The sequence below is a fragment of the Schistocerca americana genome, chromosome 6 (genome assembly GCF_021461395.2).
Source record: "Schistocerca americana isolate TAMUIC-IGC-003095 chromosome 6, iqSchAmer2.1, whole genome shotgun sequence".
NCBI classification, from domain to species: Eukaryota; Metazoa; Arthropoda; class Insecta; order Orthoptera; family Acrididae; genus Schistocerca; species Schistocerca americana.
In genome coordinates this window covers 124,281,116-124,303,326 of record NC_060124.1, presented here as the reverse complement: position 1 = coordinate 124,303,326, position 22,211 = coordinate 124,281,116, and positions in this window count along the sequence as shown.

Here is a 22,211-nt window from a genome sequence, read left to right as displayed (position 1 = left end):
TCTCCATTGGTGGTGATTTGTCTCCCATGGTGACAATGGTCCATGTCTCAAGAAAACTCCTATGAGGAACAACAGCTCATGTTATTTATTTAAGTGTAGTCCATTTACACAGTTCACGGTCACATTTTACTAAGGGAAATCTGGTTTGGACATTGCTTATCACTGTCAGACACAATGAATGTTAATTCAGTATTATCTCCGTTGTTCACACTTTCATTACTGCATAAGTAAGTGGTATTTACTACGGATATTAAATGAGTTGTAAATTTGAGTGAACGGTAACTTAAAAAATTTGTTTCAGAGAAACTGTCAACGAAAATTGCGATTCACTTTACAAATGACGACCAATTGAGTCGTGATGGGCCTTCAACCAAGTACATGCACCTGCCATTTTCGACGCGCGTAGTCCATTACAGCTCTGGTATGGCTGTACGTTTCTCCAGCCGCCTGGTGAGCTACGAATTTGGAAATTTTCAACATTTTTAAAAACTTGTAGTGCATCTTAGTAGCTAAAATTTCAGAACATGATTCGACATGTTGGATTGGACAGTTCCCTTGTTAGAAAAAGTAATCCAAGAGTGGAGGAAACTAAAATCAGAGCTTAAAATTGGTGAACAAGTGAAATTAAGAATAACAAATATTAAAATAGACTGTTTAGCTTTTGTAACGATGTAGTGACAGCACGAAAAGAAATACAAATTCTGAAAGAAAAGAGCGGAAAGAGTAGGGTAGCAAATGACATTTTAAAAAATAAAATACATTCTCCCAAACATCTTGGCACCAAAGATTCTAAAAACTCTATATGAAAAAAACGAGAGAATGTGAAAGTGCAAATATTTAAGCGAAACAGTTCGCGAAAATGGCCTCGAAAAGAGTGGTTACGAAATGGAAACAGCTATCAGGTTTACAAGAGAAATGTCGAACAAGAAAAACCCATCACACATTGAGTGAAACTATTTGTGTAATAGTAAGGAATGAAATAGATTAGAGAAACATTTGATGCAATTTTGAGCGATCCTAGAAATCTTGTTCGGCAGCCCAGATTGTCATACGTATGTGACGTGAAGAGACTTGCCACCACACAAATATGCTCCAATAGTTAAATCCTGTAATTCGAAATTAAAGGTTGAACCTTAAATTCTCAATTAGCACCTCGCTTGCTGTGTATGATGTGGCGTATCATTCAAAGACATATCAAATGTGTCTATAATATGGTTTATTTATTTCTTTTAGACAAATCATTTCACAAAATACCTGAGGTTTTTTTTTAAATTTTCTTATCTTCAGATTTCTTCAGAGAGGTTGAAATATAACATGTTTAGATATCGATGTGTGTTCCGTTGTCATAAAGAATATAGATCAAGGGAAAGCAAAGGTTTCACTTTGTTCCGTGATTTGATAATTTTTAGAGTCTATTTTTATAGGTAGCAACATCTGTTCCCCCAAATCTGTAAGAATTTTTTTTCTTAATTACCTTGATAACTTTCATGCAAGTAAATCTTGTTTCGCTAAAATAGACTTCAAATTGGTTACTTTTGCACCCCATTTGTTCATTGCTCACAAACATTTTCCCCCAGTATGCTAATTAAGCTATTCTGGATTTCGTGATTATTTGCAAGCAGTTAACTCTTCTATATAGCTAGACCTCACGGTGGGGAATTTAATACCCAAATGTCCATTTCCCGGCTGGTCCCGGCGGAGGTTCGAGTCCTCCCTCGGGCATGGGTGTGTGTTTGTCCTTCGGATAATTTCGGTTAAGTAGTGTGTAAGCTTAGGGACTGATGACCTTAGCAGTTAAGTCCCATAAGATTTCACACACATTTGAACATTTTTTGTGCATTTCCCACTCTTCGTTTGGATATGAAAATTTGGGAAAAATCTACTGTGCAGTTTCAACGGATATTGTTATCATTCCGCTTAAATATATGATCAAGAATGTATCTCAAAATACATCTAACTGAGACACTACAACACAGCCATCATGACCAAATGTCCTTATGGGGATTAGACGCCTGTTTTGAATGGGGAGAGGGTTATTGAAGTAACCCAAACAAGAAAACGAGAAGTAAAAGTCAAGAACAAATAGCAAATAAAGAATTGGAAAATCAGATTAGCATGACACCATGAGAAGTGAAATGGCACTTGCACCAACGCACAAACTGAAACAATAAAATTGATCGATGTACTAAAATAAGACATAAAAGAAATAGTGATATCGCAGTTTCATATAACAGGCAAAATATGTATGTAGAAAATTCACCAGTGGACTGTTGGCCTGATGGGAAAACCCAAGAAGTTTCAACAAATTGGTCTGAAGAGCAGACAAAATTCTATTCTGAGAAAATGAAATTAATGAGACCATAAAATAAATCTAAAACCAAACTCGGAAAATTCCCCATGTTGTGCATCGTGTACAAGAGTAATAACAATCACAAAACAGCATAAAGAACTAAATACAGCGGAAAGTAAGTATGAAAGTAACAAATTACTAAAAAGAGATTTCTGCAAGAATACTTTAATAATGTTCACTTACAAATGATTCGTAGATATATGAACCACATTAGTGCACTTACGCAGAGGTACAAGCTGTTTTATAGCATTCTCACTCTACTCCACCCTTGCATTTGTCATCTCTCTCTCTCTCTCTCTCTCTCTCTCTCTCTCTCTCTCTCTCTCTCTCTCTCTCTCTCACACACACACACACACACACACACACACACACACACACACACACACACACACACACACTCACACTCTTAACAAGCGGTGCCCTCCGATGGAAGCAGAATTGCCTTTACAGGAAAGAATTTAGGTTCGAGTACCGTTACGCTTCACAGATTCGACCTATCAGGAGCCAGCAATGTAGCTTTTTACCTACTGCCGAGTTTAGGAAAAGTTGTTCTGGTTCCATCTTCTTCGGTTTCTTCGCACACATAAATATGCATATGGAATATGAAAACGTAGTTGACAGGAGGACAGCGTCCTCCGAAAAGAAATTGTTATGCACTGATGAACTTCATAGCGAGCTGACCTGTCCCATGAGAATGGAATAACAGGCCGAAATCATGACTGTTAGTAATTATATTCACTAAAAGTCCATTTGAAAAATGTTGTTAGTTTTCCTAATTATTCTGATTCTATGAGCTTTGGTGACATTAAAAGCAACGGTGGTAACATTAAGAACGCAACCGGAATTCCACTGTTAAATGCAGAGGAGAGAGCAGATAGGTGGAAAGAATACATTGAAAGCCTCTATGAGGGTGAAGATTTGTCTAATGTGATAGAAGAAGAAACAGGAGTCGATTTAGAAGAGATAGGGGATCCAGTATTATAATCGGAATTTAAAGGAGCTTTGGAGGACTTACGGTCAAATAAGGCAGAAGGGATAGATAAGATTCCATCAGAATTTCTAAAATCATTGGGGGAAGTGGCAACAAAACGACTATTCACGTTGGTGTGTAGAATATACGAATCTGGCGATATACCATCTGACTTCCAGAAAAGCATCATCCACACATTTCCGAAGACGGCAAGAGCTGACAAGTGCGAGAATTATCGCACAATCAGCTTAACAGCTCATGCATCGAAGCTGCTTACAAGAATAATATACAGATGAATGGAAAAGAAAATTGAGAATGCGCTAGGTGACGATCAGTTTGGCTTTAGGAAAAGTAAAGGGGCGAGAGAGGCAATTCTGACGTTACGGCTAATTATGGAAGCAAGGCTAAAGAAAAATCAAGACACTTTCATAGGATTTGTCGACCTGGAAAAAGCGTTCGACAATATAAAATGGTGCAAGCTGTTCCAGGTTATGATAAAAGTAGGGGTAAGCTATAGGGAGAGACGAGTCATATACAATATGTACAACAACCAAGAGGGAATAATAAGAGTGGACGATCAAGAACGAAGTGATCGTATTAAGAAGGGTGTAAGACAAGGCTGTAGCCTTTCGCCCCTACTCATCAATCTGTACATCGAGGAAGCAATGATGGAAATAAAAGAAAGGTTCAGGAGTGGAATTAAAATACAAGGCGAAAGGATATCAATGATACGATTCGCTGATGACATTGCTGTCCTGAGTGAAAGTGAAGAAGAATTAAATGATCTGCTGAACGGAATGAACAGTCTAATGAGTACACAGTATGGTTTGAGAGTAAATCGGAGAAAGACGAAGGTAATGAGAAGTAGTGGAAATGAGAACAGCGAGAAACTTAGCATCAGGATTGATGGTCACGAAGTCAATGAAGTTAAGGAATTCTGCTACCTAGGCAGTAAAATAACCAATGACGGACAGAGCAAGGAGGACATCAAAAGCAGACTCGCTATGGCAAAAAAGGCATTTCTGGCCAAGAGAAGTCTACTAATATCAAATACCGGCCTTAATTTGAGGAAGAGATTTCTGAGGATGTACGTCTGGAGTACAGCATTGTATGGTAGTGAAACATGGACTGTGGGAAAACCGGAACAGAAGAGAATCGGAGCATTTGAGATTTGGTGCTACAGACGAATGTTAAAAATTAGGTGGACTGATAAGGTAAGGAATGAGGAGGTTCTACGCAGAATAGGAAAGGAATATGTGGAAAACACTGATAAGGAGAAGGGACAGGATGATAGGACATCTGCTAAGACATGAGGGAATGACTTCCATGGTACTAGAGGGAGCTGTAGAGGGCAAAAACTGTAGAGGAAGACAGAGATTGGAATACGTCAAGCAAATAATTGAGGACGTAGGTTGGAAGTGGTACTCTGAGATGAAGAGGTTAGCACAGGAAAGGAATTCGTGGCGGGCCGCATCAAACCAGTCAGTAGACTGGTGACCAAAAAAAAAAAGCTCGTACTAAATGGTGTTAATTTTTTTTTCACGTAAAATACTAACCGCAAGGTGTCGTTCTACAGTTTAGCTACGAACCATTTCTCTTTACCTTAAAAACTTCTATTTCTCCGAAGTGCGTCAATACGTATGCAGCCGAGGATCCGCTATTGCACATGATTAGACATTATTTACTTGGAATAAGTGTTTTCCATAAATATTTGTTACATTATTAAAACTGTTAACTCATTGTCTCTGCACTAATGTAAATGACACCATGAAAACATCATAGCCTCGACTACAAAACATATATTTTCTAAACTTTACCCTCAGCGCAGCTCGTGCGTTCAGCATGTAGAGTCCTCCCTCTGTGTGTGTGTGTGTGTGTGTGTGTGTGTGTGTGTGTGTGTGTGCGTGTTATTCTTAGCATAGGTTAGTTTAAGTAGTGTGGAAGTTCAGGGACCAATGACCTAAGCAGTTTGGTTCCTTAAGAATTCACACACATTTGAACATTTTTCGGCATGTAGAACTCATTCAGTCAATACACCCGACCGGAATACACTAAAGATATACATTGAAAGTCATGGGAATGCGACACGCAGGTATACAGATGGCGGTATTACCGAGTGCAGAATGCATAAAAGGGCAGTACATTTTCAGAGCTGTCATTTGCACTCAAGTGAAAAGGTTTCAGACGTGATTATGACCGCACGACAGGAATTAGCAAACTCTGAGCGCGGAATGCTAGCAGGAGCTAGACGCATGGGACATTCCCATTAGGGAATTCATAATTCAGAGATCTACAGTGTCTGGAGAGTTCCGAGAGTACCAAGTTTCAGGCACTACCTATCACCATGGGCAACTCGGTTGCCGACTGCCTTCACTTGACGACCGAGATCAGCAGTATTTGCATAGAATTGTCAGTGCTCACAGACAAGCGCTGTTGCTTGAAATAACAGCAGAAATCAATGTCCTTTAGGGCAGTGAGGCGTAATTTAAAGTTAATGATCTATGACAGCAGACGATTGACTCTGATGTCTTTCCTAAAAGCACGACATAGCCTGCAGTACCTCTTCGAGGCTCGTGACCATATCGGTTGGACACTGCACAAAACGGCAGCCTGGTCAGATGAGTCCCGATTTCGGTTCGTAGGAACTGGTGATAAGGTTCGAGTGTGGTGCAGACCGCAGGAAGCAACCGACCAAATTGTCAACAAGGCCCTGTGCAAGCTGAGGGTGGCTCCATCATGGTGTGGGCTGCAATTGATTGGATTCTCTGGTCCGTCTGAAGCGATCATTGATTGAAAATTGTTATGTTGGGCTACTTGGAGATCATTTTCAGGCATTCATGAGCTTCGTGTTACCAGACAACGGTGTCATGTCACCGGCGACAGTTCTTCGCGGTTGGTTTGAAGAACATTCTGGACATCTCGAGCGAATGATTTGGCCACCCAGATAACCCGAGGTGAGTCCCATCGAATACTATGGAACGTAATCTGGAGATCAGTTCGTGCACAACATCCAGCACCGGCAACACTTTCGCAATTGTGAACGCCTATAGAGGCTTCATGGCTCATAATTTCTGCAGGAGACTTCCAACGACTTGCTGAGTCCATGTCCCGCCGAGTTGGTGCATTACGACTGGTAAAAGGAGGGCCGACACGATATTAGTTGGTATCAAATGACTTTCGTCACTCCGGCGTAATTTCATTCCAGTCTGCTGCTCACACGTAAATATCGGCATTTCAGGAATGAATATACGACCATTTTAGAATATCTGTTACAAACTTGCAACATTTCTAGTCGAATTACGTGTAGATAATAAAAAAAACTTGTTTCAGTTAGTCCATATTCGCGTCGTAGTTTGAATTATTACATTCTAGCTCTCAGACCATTGTAGCTTCTTTGATTGGCATCCTGAAGTGGTCGTACCTGACAGAAATTAGACTAAAATGTGTGTCTCATGTAACCACTATTAAAATGCCTCGTGTTGGATTCGGCTCTAACGCCTGATACTACACCACATTCGTAGGTTTCCAGCGAGTTCCATTATATATAACTGGCCGCACTAGTATACCACTCCACCGTGTATGTTTTTTCTACTGAGCAAAGAAACGTATTTCCAGTCGTTTTGATTGTAGTCTCGTCCCTCTCGTCGATACCGCAAACGTCGTAAGCTACTTAAACAATGATTGGGATATAAAATCCTGGGGTAGTCATGTCCTGACCGTTCCATTTATAGCTATCGGTTTTTAATCAGAGTAGTACCACCATGTTTTTACTTGTATATTCTCTGTTCCTGTTGAGCCTTCAGCATATACTGCAACGAATTCGCTGCAGTACATTTTGACTGTTTTGTTCTAATAAGTTAGCCCTTAAGTCTTACAATATGAATCTACGTGGCAAAATATTACGGTTTTCTGACTAAAACGATGTAGACCGTTAAATAAAATATCTTGGTTTATTACGTCGTTTAGTCAGCTGCCACATTTATCAAAGAATTTTGAACTAGCGAAACAAGATTCACTGTGAATATATTTAATTGTGGTGTCAATTAACAACTCATAAAATATTCCTCATGATTGCGGACTCAAGCCGTAAATGTGTATCCTTAATTAATAAGAATATAGCGATATTCCGTACTGGGAAGCAGAACTTAATGCTTTCAGAGCTTTGATTGTAAAAACTGAGAATTCCAAGAGTTGGTTTTATAGAGAAAAAGTGTCACCCTAGTCTGCAGCTAAGCCTTTTCTCCAAGCTTTCGTTGGGTAGCAAGATTTAAAGGAGAGCTATTGTGGTATTCTGAGTACGAGAGATGTACTTCCACTAATGAAACTCCTAAGTCCTTCCTACGTAGCTCAATGGTCCCGGCTAGAGTCCACGACGGGCAAGCAGTGTCACATTCTCAAAAGCTGGGCGACGTTTCGCAACTGTCTGCAGTGAACCAGAGATTAACAGGGTCATTTTTTTCATCTGTTCTTAGTCTCTCTCTCTGTTATTTCTTTCAACCTTCTCTTCGTTCCATGGCCACTATCACATCAAAGACGAACTGGATACGGGTGAAAATCGAGTACAGAATGGACTGTTTTTAAGGTCGTGCTTGTGATGGACGCGATGTCTTGTATGTACCCAAAGGCGGTCACCTTGAAATATTTAACAGGAAAGTTGTTGCCAAACAGCTTCAAAGAAGATAAAATCCTCCCGCGCTATCATTCGGTAGCTGGTTTCAATTTCCGCAACATTTGGATGAGTGTAGCTCGAAGATATCACCAGAAGATGATGAGCGTGGCACTCATCCAAACTTCGGGGAACCTCACCGCAGCCACCCAGATGGAGGCCCAGAAGGATTTTATCAGGAATATGCGCCTGAAAGATGTACATTAACTATACAGTTATGGGTGTTAGTCGCATTTCGATATATTTATGAAAAATGCAATTAACGAATTAAAAATCTTGTATGTATCATTTCAAAGCACCTGTAAACGATTAATAAAGGGAATTTCGAATTATGGAGCAGCGTGGCATTTTCCACACTTACAAATCACTGCCAAAAAGGAAAAAGCGACAAGCGAGAGAAAAGATAGTAGGCCTAACTTGGAACTGAACGTCCTTGTCAATTGAACCACTGACCCGCATTCTAACATAATGTGTGGAGAATAGTTAAGTTTTTATATTGTAGGTTTAACGCGACTGGTGTTTCAAATGCATGTACGGATTTTATGATTCTTACTTACACATGCACACTTCCTACAAATTACATTCGTAAATGAGTTACACTGTTGTATTTCTACGTTCCTGAGTATTATCATACTTCCTTGAAGCATTTCTTCTTATTCGAGGTGTCTTCGTAATTACCTTCGTTGAATCTACACCCGTCTGACTAAGTTCTGTGATTTCCCGTTTTAGACCTGTCATTTCCTCTGCAACTGAACTGCCTTCTATGATATTTACTGTCGCACTATCTGCAATCTGAGATTTTCAAATATACATCATCCTTCTTCAGTACTTCAGTATTCCAGTGCTTTGCATTTGAACCTTCCTTGTGTTTCTTTTAAACATCTTTTCACGCTTCCTCATTACTAAATTGTGATCTACTCTTGGGTTCACCCTATAATCCAGAATAAAATTTCGGAATCTCCTCCTGACCATCATGTAATCCAACTGGAATTCTCCCTTGTCTGGAGCATGCCGTATTACAAGCTGAAATTTTTTACAGAACTTAGTTTTTGTTCTCTCTGAGCCACACTGCCAAGCTCATATTCCTGTGTAATCTTTTTTCTATTCCTTTCCCTGTTACTTCATTCTAATTTTCCATTATCACTAGATTATCATTTCCTCTTACCCTCTGAACTTCCGGTTCATTACCCATATATAAATATATTTTCCTTTGCCTCTTACACGTTCTGCTTCTTATGAAGGCCTCTACATATGTTAGTTTTCTGCTGAGTCTCATGAGAATAAACCCGTCACTGAACTATTCACGCCGCGCGGAGTGGCCGCGATGTTTGAGGCGCCATGTCACGTCTTGCGCGGCCCCTCCCACCGGAGGTTCGACTCATCCCTCGGGCATGGGTGTGTGTGTTGTTCATAGTGTAAGTTAATTTAAGTTATTTTAAGTAGTGTGTAAGAGTAGGGACCGATGAATTTAGCAGTTTGGTCCATTAGGTATTCACACACGTTTGATTTGAATTGAACTATTCACAGTAACTCACTCTCTGCCCTATCTTCCTATTCATAGCGAATCTCACTCCCGTTACACCACTTTCTGCTGCAGTATGATACAATCCTACATTTTTCTACCAGAAATTATCAGGGTGTTCCTATTTCACTATACTCTTTCAAACGGCCGGCTGGGGTGTCCGAACGGTTTTAGGCGCTTCAGTCTGGAACCACGCGACCGCTACGGTCGCAGGTTCGAATCATGCCTCGGGCATGGATGTGTGTGATGTCCTTAGCTTAGTTAGGTTTAAGTAGTTCTAAGTTCTACGGTACAGATGACCTCAGATGTTAAGTCCCATAGTGCTCAGAGCCATTTGAACTCTTTCAAACCATATCTTGGTTGAACCTCGGTATTCCCTTTCCAGATTTTCTAGGATTCTAACGACATTCAAACTGATATTTTACGCATGCATAATGTTTCTCTTTCATTAGTTGGTCAGTTTTTTGTTCCTGGTTTCTTTTTGTTTCACGATCCCCTCCCAGAACTCCGAATGGGCGCTTATCAGGAATCCTTTGCCAATGAAGAGACCGTCATGACAATTTTTCAGTTACAGGCCACATGTCCTTTGGATTCACATTAAGTGTCTTTAATGCAGTGGTTTCCATTGCCTTCAGCACCCTCGTGTCGTTGGTCATTGCTGATTCTTCCGCCATTTACTGGCAGTTTCGCACTCCAGAGACACGAGAGTGCTCTGACCCTCCGACCGCTCCACCGGACTCTTTGACAAGGCCGTTGGCAGAACGAGATGAGTGTCGAAGCCTTGCATGGCTGTGGAAGAAAGAAGGATCTCGAAGCTCCTGAAACCGACTAAAAGAGTCACAGGAGATCGTTTTTATAAACAGATGATTCAATTGAGCCGAGAACTGAAAGACAAACGGCTACAATAAGGCAATAAACATGAAACGGTGATAATGCAGCATGAAATGGCTCGACCACACGTTTCAAAATCTGTCAAAACCTGCTTTGACTCGCTGAAACTGGAAGTCGTGGCCCACCTGCCATATTCTCCATACGTTGCCTCCTGTGACTGCCTCCTTTTCCGATCAACGGCACACTGTCTGGCTGACCAGCATTTCCGGTCATATGAACAAATGCAAGATTGGATCCATTCATGGTTTTCGAAAAAGCCCGAATTCTTTCTCCACAGGTTTCGTATGCCGCCCGAAAGATAGTAGGAAGTAGTGGCCAGCGATGGTCAATAATTTGAATCGTAAACGGTTTGTATTTCCACAATAAAGCCTCCAACATTAAGAGAAAAAAGTGTAAGCAAAGTGTAGATCTAATATTACCGCTCCTTGGAGGTTGATACATGACGTTTTCTCAAACATTTACTAGCTGTGAGACGCCACTTGCACAAAATATATTGAAATACCTGATTAGAACCGCTAGGTGTTTCTCACTGTTACTAATTATAACTGAATGCCCCTCATAAAGTAATCTTAGTACAGCTTAAGGAACTCTATCACCATTAAGTAGTGTGCAGTCTCCCATTTCCTATCGTTCTTTTTATGAACTACGCTCTCAAAACACCCCTTTCCTCAGTGGCTTCACATTCCTTCGTGTCCTCCTTCTGTCCCCCCACTTTCGGAGCCGCATAATTTGGCAATGTGTGTTTCATATGCTGACACCAGGCCAGACCACTGTTTGGTTGGACATCTGCCCACTATCCTCGTCGCCACTGACGGCAGTGACCAGCGGGTTTTGAAATTTTGTCAACTACCAGGTCACATCCCCGAAGTTCTGGGGAGAGGAGATGGTTTTTAAATCATTATAGACAACTACGCCCCCACGACAATGGCGGTCTTACTCTAACTGATGTAGCAGATGACCGTGCTGTTGAGCGCCCCACTATCAAAATAAGCAACTGATGACCGAAAATAGTGCTCTTTGGTACTGTGTATTGATCGAAGCAGTTAGCGCCGTGCAACGAGTGCATTAATGCTTCAGCCAGAGTCACCTGATTAACGGTCGCTGATCGTTAGTCGATGTTTAATCATCATGTGCTTCACACTGAATTTCTTACGTGTGTTTTGTACTGGTTTCTATACTCGGCTGTGAGACACAGAAGGAATGCCAGTTGCGCACCAATACTAGAAGCAGCAGCCGAGTAGTAGAGTTTTCCAACACCGGACCGCTTGCAGAAGTTTGGTGTCTCCTGGCTGCTGTGTCGCTTGTGCCTCGTGTTGGCTCCAAGTGTTGCAGTCGGCAAAGTTCTGTAATGGCAGCACCGTCTATGTTGTGGGTCCTCCGTACTAACAGCAAGGCGCCGCGTGCGTCTTATGCCCTTGGCGTCTTATTGCACGGCATCTGTGGACTCTGGTTATCTCGGAGATATGCACTTCTGACTCTGGGTTCGTGCTACATGATCCGGCCCATTCTTGGGTCTTGCTATTTGACATTAGTTTAGCAGGCCTTCAGCTTCTATTTGACGCAATTTTGATATGTGTTATTTTCTTGAGGCTCTAGAAATTTCGGCCTCACACCACAATAAATAATTGTTTACAATAAACTGCTATTGTTAACATTCAATGCAAGTATCAGTGTTTTCACAGCACAGGAGTCCGCAGTTGTGGCAAGGATAGGTATTTACCCAACCCCCCTCCAGCTCCCCACCCCTCCACTGCCTGCACACCTTCCGCAGACTCTGAAGTACATGATTTTCAGTCGTATACTGAGTACATCAATATAAATTTACTGCGATATAATAAGTTTTTCTGTAATCTTCAAAATCTCTTTCTTATGGCATTGTATGTCACGAAACTGACAAACCAATTTATATAAAAATGACAGTTTTACAGCCTTGCCTCCTCCACTTCCCCTGGAAGCAATTTTACGTACAGCCACGGTGAACAGTACGAATGTCTGACAATGCAATGCATTGTTTTCAGACTAGAGAAACACATTGTTTCAGAACACGAATAATCATTGGAATGTGGTTCGTTGTCGCTATTGGAGACTGCATTGTGTGTGGAAGTGTTACGGTACTGACTGTATTGAACACAGAGCTCTCTATATCTTTTCCTTCGGTTATAACTTTCATTCATGCAGAATACTGATCGTTTCGTAACTATTTGATCAAACTTATCTGGGAACCGCTTTGTATTGTGAAACTGACCACACTGGGTGATTAAAAAGTGAGTATAAATTTGAAAACCGGATAAATCACGGAATAATGTAGATAGAGAGCTACAAATTGACACACATTATTGGAATGACATGGGGTTTTATTAGAACCGAAAAAAATACAAACGTTCAAAAAATGTCCGACAGATGGCGCTTCATCTGATCAGAATAACAATAATTAGCATAACAAAGTAAGAAAAAGCAAAGATGATGTTCTTTACAGGAAATGCCCAATATGTTCACCATCATTCCTCAACAATAGCTGTAGTGGAGGAATAATGTTGTGAACAGCACTGTAAAGCATGTCCGGAGTTATGGTGAGGCATTGGCGTCGGATGTTGTCTTTCAGCATCCCTAGCGATGTCGGTCGATCGCGATACATTAGCGACTTCAGGTAACCCCAAAGCCAATAACCCCATGGACTGAGGTCTGGGGACCTGGGAGGCCAAGCACGACGAAAGTGTCGGCTGAGCACACGATAATCACCAAACGACGCGCGCAAGAGATCTTTCACGCGTCTAGCAATACTTTTTTTTTTGTTCTAATGAAATCCCATGTCATTCCAAGCATGTGTGTCAATTTTTACCTCCCTATCTACATTATTCCGTTGTTTATTAAGTTTTCAAATTTGTACTGACTTTTTGATCACTCGGTACATGTCGAGTGACCGACACGCCAACGTAAAATAAGGCAGATGGTATTGTCAGTGGAGAAGCATAACAGCAGAATGGGTCGGTGACCTCGAATGTGGACAGTCGTTGTGTATCACCTAAGTTACAGAACCGTTATATACAAGTCAACTACTCTAAATCTTCTGAAGTCTACTGTCGGTGACGGTCACAAGGGTCAGCACAGAAGTCTGTGGGGCGGGAGGGCAAGCCCAGCAACATCAACATCATTAACAGTTTGCATGATGACAATTTATTTTTACAAGTTCCACTAGTGAGTGCATGAACATAATCAAGCAAATTTCTTCCTATATGAAATACCTGAATGAAATGCTGATTACACAGCAAACAATTTGTAGTGGAGAAAAATACATCACAGCCCTCAGTAAAGCAGATGTTCGTAACAATTTAAATACATTTTGGATTTAAGAAAATATGCGCTTAGTGCTTCCTGAACTATATGTCAACAACAATTTATCTTTTGAAAACAATTTAAATAAGATTTGCAATTTTAGAAAAATGAGCACCTGGGCTTACTAAACCATTTCTCAATAACAATTTATCTTTTTAAAACAATTCGAATAATATTTGAGATTTAGAAAAGTGCACGCATGGCACTTACCAAACTCTGTTAATAAGCTTCCAACTTACAATTTTAACTAAGAATAAAGTGCCACCACGCTGACGGAGTCTTTAATTGATAGCAATTGAAGTTACGAGATATTTGAGATCAAAACGTGCCACGACACTTTAACATATGATTAGATAAGTATCAACAGGTCAGTGCGCTATAAGCTCTGAACTTAAAAGTTGGCAGCCATGAGACTAAAGCCGGCTGCGTTTAAGAAACTAAGATACATGCAGTAAAGTTACTATCGCTTTAATAAGCTCTGGCGCTGAACTGCCAGCAGACCGACATGAGATGGCTTGACCTTTTCTAACGCAGGTCGGTCGGTCGGTCGGTCGGTCGGTCGCTAAGACAGCGGCCCCAAACCCGTGGCCGACCAGGGCAGTGGAGACCCGCCCTATGCTTTGGCCCGTTAGCTGTGGAGATGACACAGGCCCATGGATGGAGTGAACCACAACAAACTAAAATTTTAAATCAAAGAATAGTTAAACACAAGGATGAACACTTAAAATTTGGGAATAAACCGATTCCAGTTAAGGGAAGTGATAGTGACGTTACTACATTGGTACGCACAAATGGTGTGTATATACATTAGCAATGGCTTTGAAGATAAGCTACGAGGAACTGCCTACTCAACTATAGGTCGGGCAGTTAATATTGCTTCCAGAATATCAATAACGCCTACAAAACTCAAGGTAGAATATTGGCTTATAAGGACTCAGCCATCTGTCCAACAGTCAAGACCAAATGCCATTTTGACTATCACATATTATACTGCTTTGGGCCATTGGCTGTATTAAGTAGCGGTTTATTATGCCTCAGCAAATGATTTAATCCTTGTCCATATGCTCCAGTAGAACTGCAAATCAGCGCGGCACGTGGTCCTTTACATATAAACATGCACTTACTAAATAAAATGTCTCACGCCCGAGTTCCCGGGTTCGATTCCCGGCGGGGTCAGGGATTTTCTCTGCCTCGTGATGACTGGGTGTTGTGTGATGTCCTTAAGTTAGTTAGGTTTAAGTAGTTCTAAGTTCTAGGGGACTGATGACCATAGATGTTAAGTCCCATAGTGCTCAGAGCCATTTGATTTGAATAAAATGTCTCACCAAATTCAAAAACTGGTCACGTGGGTTGCCCAGAACCTGTGGATGGAATTCGGAATCTGAAGGGTGTCACTCCACCCAGCAGCGATATCGGCGTCCAAACACCACACGCGCCATCACGAATGCAGAGACCCTACCGACGAGGGCGCACGCCACTCGCCTCATCTACTCCAATTTCCTAAGAGCCTCTTCTATTTCAAGGCGTGGCACCCGATGGCCTCACAAGTTGCTGGTATACCACTTGCTCCCTCTCTCGGACTTTCTCATACCACCAGCCAACCAATTCTACATGCAAGGACTACGAACCAGGTGGTAATGATTGTTGGGAGCTCAACATCGACGTCATTAGAGCCCATACAATTTCCCAATCTTTACAGTTGCAGTCTCGCCACTTCCCGAATGATGATGAGATGATAAGTAAAACACCAACACCCAGTACCCAAAAGAAGAAAATCCCTCACGTGCCCGAGAGTCGAACCCGGCACCCCGTGATCCAGAGGTAGCAATGCTTGCCACTAGAGGTGGTAACACGAAGAAAGAACCACAGTTCAACCAAGACAAGGCAGATCTCATTTAGAGGTTGTAAAAATTCGCATGAAATCAGCGGAAGGAGTCATCCGTTAGTTCCAAAGATGTGCCAGCATTCCAGCTAGCTCAATGAAAGTGCAAATTGATTTAAAAAAGAAAGGGGTACAGTAGCCGAGGAGTCCCTCATAAATCACACATTTGGGGATTCAGTGCTAAACGAAACTTCACATTGTGTAGAGAGACGTCAGTGGGCAGTGTATGACCGGAAACGAGTGATTTGGATTGATGAATCAAGCTGTACCTCACTGCAATCGGATGGAAGCGTTTGGGCTCGGTGTGGAGGACGTTATGTGCTATCATCACGTGTAACGCGAACAGCAAAGTAAGGAGGACATGGTGCTGCAATATGGGGCTCTTGTTTGTGGTCAGGATGATGCCTCGCCTGTTGGGCCAGTGGCCGATTCTCCGGCAAGGTCCCGACAGTCACAGAGGGCGGGCCTATTAGTTATAGGGAGCTCCAACGTTAGGCGGGTTATGGAGCCCCTCAGGAAAATAGCGGGTAGGTCGGGGAAGAATGCTAGTGTGCACTCGGTGTGCTTGCCGGAGGGTCTCGTCCGTAATGTGGAGGAGGCCCTTCCGGCAGCTATTGAACGCACTGGGTGTGACCGGCTGCAGATAGTAGCACATGTCGGAACGAATGACGCCTGCCGCTTGGGTTCTGAGGCCATCCTTGGTTCCTTCCGGCGGCTGGCTGATTTGGTGAAGACAACCAGCATCGCACGCGGAGTGCTAGCTGAGCTTAATATCTGCAGCATAGTGCCCAGAGTCGATCGCGGTCCTCTGGTTTGGAGCCGTGTGGAGGGTCTAAACCAGAGGCTCAGACGACTCTGCGACTATAATGGTTGCAAATTCATCGACCTCCGTTATTGGGTGGAGAACTGTAGGGCCCCCCTAGACAGGTCAGGCGTGCACTACACACCGGAAGCAGCTACTAGGGTAGCAGAGTACGTGTGGCGTGCACACGGGGGTTTTTTAGGTTAGAGGGACCCCCCCATTGGGCGAAACGACAAAATACCTGACGGCTTACCAGAGAGGACATTATCATCGTTGATAAAGAACGTCCGTCCTCAGAGACCAAAAACAGGAAAAGTTAACGTAATATTGGTAAACTGCAGGAGTATCCAGGGCAAGGTTCCTGAATTAGTATCTCTTATTGAAGGAAATAGTGCGCATATAGTATTAGGAACGGAAAGTTGGTTAAAACCGGAAGTGAACAGTAACGAAATCCTAGACACAGAATGGAATATATACCGCAAGGATAGGATAAACGCCAATGGTGGAGGAGTATTTATAGCAGTAAAGAATTCAATAATATCCAGTGAAGTTATTAGTGAATGCGAATGTGAAATAATCTGGGTTAAGTTAAGTATCAAAGGTGGGTCAGATATGATAGTCGGATGCTTCTATAGACCACCTGCAACAGCAACCGTAGTAGTTGAGCGCCTCAGAGAGAACCTGCAGAACGTCGTGAAGAAGTTTCGTGATCATACTATTGTAATAGGGGGAGACTTCAATCTACCAGGTATAGAGTGGGATAGTCACACAATCAGAACTGGAGCCAGGGACAGAGACTCTTGTGACATTATCCTGACTGCCTTCGAGCAGATAGTTAGAGAACCAACTCGTGAAGCTAACGTTTTAGACCTCATAGCAACAAATAGACCGGAACTTTTCGACTCCGTGAATGTAGAAGAGGGTATCAGTGATCATAAGTCAGTGGTTGCATCAATGACTACAAGTGTAATAAGAAATGCCAAGAAAGGAAGGAAAATATATTTGCTTAACAAGAGTGATAGGGCACAAATCGCAGAATATCTGAGTGACCACCATCAAACGTTCATTTCTGAGGAAGAGGATGTGGAACAAAAATGGAAAAAATTCAGAAACATCGTCCAGTACGCCTTAGATAAGTTCGTACCGACTAAGGTCCAAAGCGAGGGGAAAGATCCACCGTGGTATAACAATCATGTACGAAAGGTACTACGGAAACAAAGAAAGCTTCATCATAGGTTTAAGAGTAGTCGAATCATAGCTGATAAGGAAAAGCTGAACGAAGCGAAAAAGAGCGTAAAGAGAGCAATGAGAGAAGCATTCAACGAATTCGAACATAAAACATTGGCAAACAATCTAAACAAGAACCCTAAAAAGTTTTGGTCATGTGTAAAATCGGTAAGCGGGTCTAAATCCCCTATTCAGTCACTCGTTGACCACGATGGCACCGAAACAGAGGACGACCGAAGAAAGGCAGAAATACTGAATTCAGTGTTCCGAAACTGTTTCACTGCGGAAAATCGTAACACGGTCCCTGACTTCAGCCGTCGCACGGACGCCAAAATGGAAAATATTGAAATAAACGATATCGGAATTGAAAAACAACTGCTATCACTTAGTAGCGGAAAAGCATCCGGACCAGACGAGATACCCTTAAGATTCTACAGTGATTATGCTAAAGAACTTGCCCCCTTTCTGTCAGCAATTTATCGTAGATCGCTGGAAGAACGTAAAGTACCTAGCGACTGGAAGAAAGCGCAGGTCGTTCCCATTTTCAAGAAGGGTCATAAATCAGATGCGAATAATTATAGGCCTATTTCGCTTACGTCAATCTGTTGTAGAATAGTGGAACACGTTTTGTGTTCTCGTATTATGACGTTCTTAGATAATACAAATCTCCTTCATCATAACCAACATGGATTCCGCAAACAGAGATCATGTGAAACTCAGCTCGCCCTATTTGCCCAAGAAATTCACAGTGCCGTAGACACTGGCGAGCAGATTGATGCCGTATTCCTGGACTTCAGGAAGGCATTTGATACGGTTCCGCACTTACGTTTAGTGAAAAAAATACGAGCTTACGGAATATCGGACCAGGTTTGTGATTGGATTCAGGATTTCCTAGAAGAAAGAACACAACATGTCATTCTTAACGGTTCAAAATCTGCAGATGTAGAGGTAATTTCGGGAGTACCGCAGGGAAGCGTGATAGGACCTTTATTGTTTACAATATACATAAATGACTTAGTTGACAACATCGGTAGCTCCGTGAGGCTATTTGCAGATGACACGGTTGTCTACAAGAAAGTAGCAACATCAGAAGACTCGTACGTACTCCAGGAGGACCTGCAGAGGATTAATGCATGGTGCGACAGCTGGCAGCTTTCCCTAAACGTAGATAAATGTAATATAATGCGCATACATAGGGGCAGAAATCCATTCCAGTACGATTATGCCATAGGTGGTAAATCATTGGAAGCGGTAACGACCGTAAAATACTTAGGAGTTACTATCCGGAGCGATCTGAAGTGGAATGATCACATAAAACAAATAGTGGGAAAAGCAGGCGCCAGGTTGAGATTCATAGGAAGAATTCTAAGAAAATGTGACTCATCGACGAAAGAAGTAGCTTACAAAACGCTTGTTCGTCCGATTCTTGAGTATTGCTCATCAGTATGGGACCCTTACCAGGTTGGATTAATAGAAGAGATAGACATGATCCAGCGAAGAGCAGCGCGATTCGTCATGGGGACATTTAGTCAGCGCGAGAGCGTTACGGAGATGCTGAACAAGCTCCAGTGGCGGACACTTCAAGAAAGGCGTTACGCAATACGGAGAGGTTTATTATCGAAATTACGAGAGAGCACATTCCGGGAAGAGATGGGCAACATATTACTACCGCCCACATATATCTCGCGTAATGATCACAACGAAAAGATCCGAGAAATTAGAGCAAATACGGAGACTTACAAGCAGTCGTTCTTCCCACGCACAATTCGTGAATGGAACAGGAAAGGGGGGATCAGATAGTGGTACAATAAGTACCCTCCGCCACACACCGTAAGGTGGCTCGCGGAGTATAGATGTAGATGTAAATCTGATACCTATATGCAGCTAGGGGCGGGGATGGAGGAGGACTCTACAACTCTGAAAATCAACCAGAGGAGTTCTGGACAAAGTGTTACGATGTGTCACATTTATTAAAGAAAAGCATCAATATAGCTTGTGTTACATCAACCGGAAATTTTGCGGTTAGTACAGAGCAGGTACATGAAGTGCCATTTTCACCCCGCGGGTAAGTATTGCTCAAGACGGACCATCGATTGAGCAACTGGGACCGGTGGCGTCACGGCTGGAAAGTTAACGGAGCAGGGCCGAACTTGGGCGCCGGCTGCCGGCTGCCGGCACAGAGGAAATCGGCAGCAGTTTAGCTGCGCTCGAGCAGGTGACCTGCCGGGGGCGGACAAGAGGCGGCGGCGGAGGCGGAGGCAGGGGGCGGAGGCTGGATCCGGCCAGCTGGGCAGATAACGTTAATGGAGTCCCGTCCGCGGGAGGCGCCCCCGGTTGTCCCCCGCTTTGGCCGCGATCCCAGATAATATGGCCGCGCAATTAAGAGCTGAATACCGATATTAGGCCCGCGTTTGTTCCGCCAGATAGCGCTGAGCGCGAACCCTCGCGGTGATTACATTGCGCCGAAGAGTGGAATGGCATCCACACTTTGCCCGACCATGCCGAAAGACCTTCGCTGCCGTCCCTGATCGACGGATCCCAGCATCGAATTCGAATCTAATCTCGTTCCACGTCCCACATTTTATCTGTCGTAGGCCTACGTACACATGATTCGTCCGAAATTCTTCGATTGGTTGGCTACTGTGCACAAACTTGAGTCTGAATGCCTTGGAGAAGTTCCGTGTGGAAAGAAGAGGGCCTGCAGTATGTCAAGATACTATCCGACAAGCATTTTTCGATTGTGTGCTGGATAGCGTCGTGCCATACTGGGGTCCATATCCCTCCATTGTGGTAAATATCGTTATTAAGGTTTAAAAAATCTATGAAGAGACGTACATCACGCTGAGACAAGTAACTTAGTACGTGTGGCCGCAAATGTGAGAAGTAAAAAGTGCACGACAAGTGTTGAACATGTGACGTCACCAAATGACGTACCTCGCTTCACGTGCAGTAGTTGGGCTTGTCGATCATAATCTCGCCAGCAGGGGGCACTGCCACACATTGCTCAGATAGCGGATACTCTGCTTCCGTTCTTGAATTGACCGAAGTGACACGGTAGTGGCCGTCGTAATGGTAATGCAACTATGCGATGAATTGCTTTACATTCACGGAAACAGAACAGCGAGAGGAGTGACGTGTAGTCCTACCTACTACTAGCGAAATTAGGATCGACAATCTCAATCGCTGCACGTGGCAGAGCAGCTTGAGGTATTTCCTGAAATTTGAGGCCCCATGTGTCTAGCATTAAATTACTTATCTCAGTCTCATCTACATCGCTGTGGGGGTTTTCAGACGTTAATAAGAATCACGTTGTTCAACTGATGCACATTATTATCGCTGACAGGTAGTATTTACGACTTTGCAGTCTGCCAACCTACGTATCATTTACTTATAGTTATTGGATGCATAAATAAATATTTTACTTAATGCTGGAACGTTATGATGTTCTCCTACATCATTTGACATTACCGACACCTAAAGTTTGTTGCTACACTATAAAAATATCGGGTACTCGGAATCGATACCCATGTGATAAGTTTTGCCACACAATTAGCGATACTTACTCGTACTATTAACATCACATTGGCCCTTAACGAACTCACCTTTCTAAACCACACACTTTTTTTCTTTTCTTTTTTTTTTCGTTTTCTGAACGGTAGGATGAGGCTCGTCGTTTGTTCCTCTCCTATGCTAACCGTTTCATCTCATCCAGCATCCTTAATTATTTGTGACTCTTCAATTAGTGACCAGAACAAACTTCATAATTTCAAACCTTTACGACGTTTTTTTTTTTTTTTTTTTTTTTTCGCTGACGAACCCTACAAAATGTTGAAAGAAAAAATGTTTACCATTCACTACTTTTCCTATGTCCATGCAGTAAAAGCACCGCATGAGGCAGTACGTTACTACTTATTATCAAACGAAGAAAGATTAAAGTAATTAGGAATAGTAGAAATGATAAAAGCTAAAAACTGAACATCAAAAGTAGATGGAGTGAAGGAACTTTGACAGCTAGGAAACAGAAAAACACACGACAGAAGAAGCAAGGACGAAATGAAAGGCACACTCATTTTGACTGATTTGACGCAACTCTCCCCGAAATCGTTTCCTATACCAAACTTCTCATCTTACAGTAGCACCCGCAACCTACGTCCTAAACTATTTGCTGTATGTACCCCAATCTCAGTCTTCCTCTGTAGTTTTTACCGTTACATCTCCCTCTAGTACCATGGAAGTTATTCCCTGATGTCTTAGCACATGTCCTATTATACTTTGTCAGTGTTTTCCATATGCTGTGAGCGTGTGGGGTTGCTATTCTGTCATCCTGCGCAGCGGATTAATCTGAGATGTACCCTTTACCCTGTGGCTCCTGCAAGATGCAATTTCCACCCCCACACCACTACAGAAGTCAGACGGACGCTCCTAACGTTCTAAAGAGAAATGCCTGAAAAACTTTCAGCAATAAATATCTTCTGGAGTCGTCCGCTGTAAAGAAATGACACAAAAATTAACAAAATTTCTTATGTAACTAGTGGGATACTTGGGTACTGGAGTAGTGCTGGTGAGTG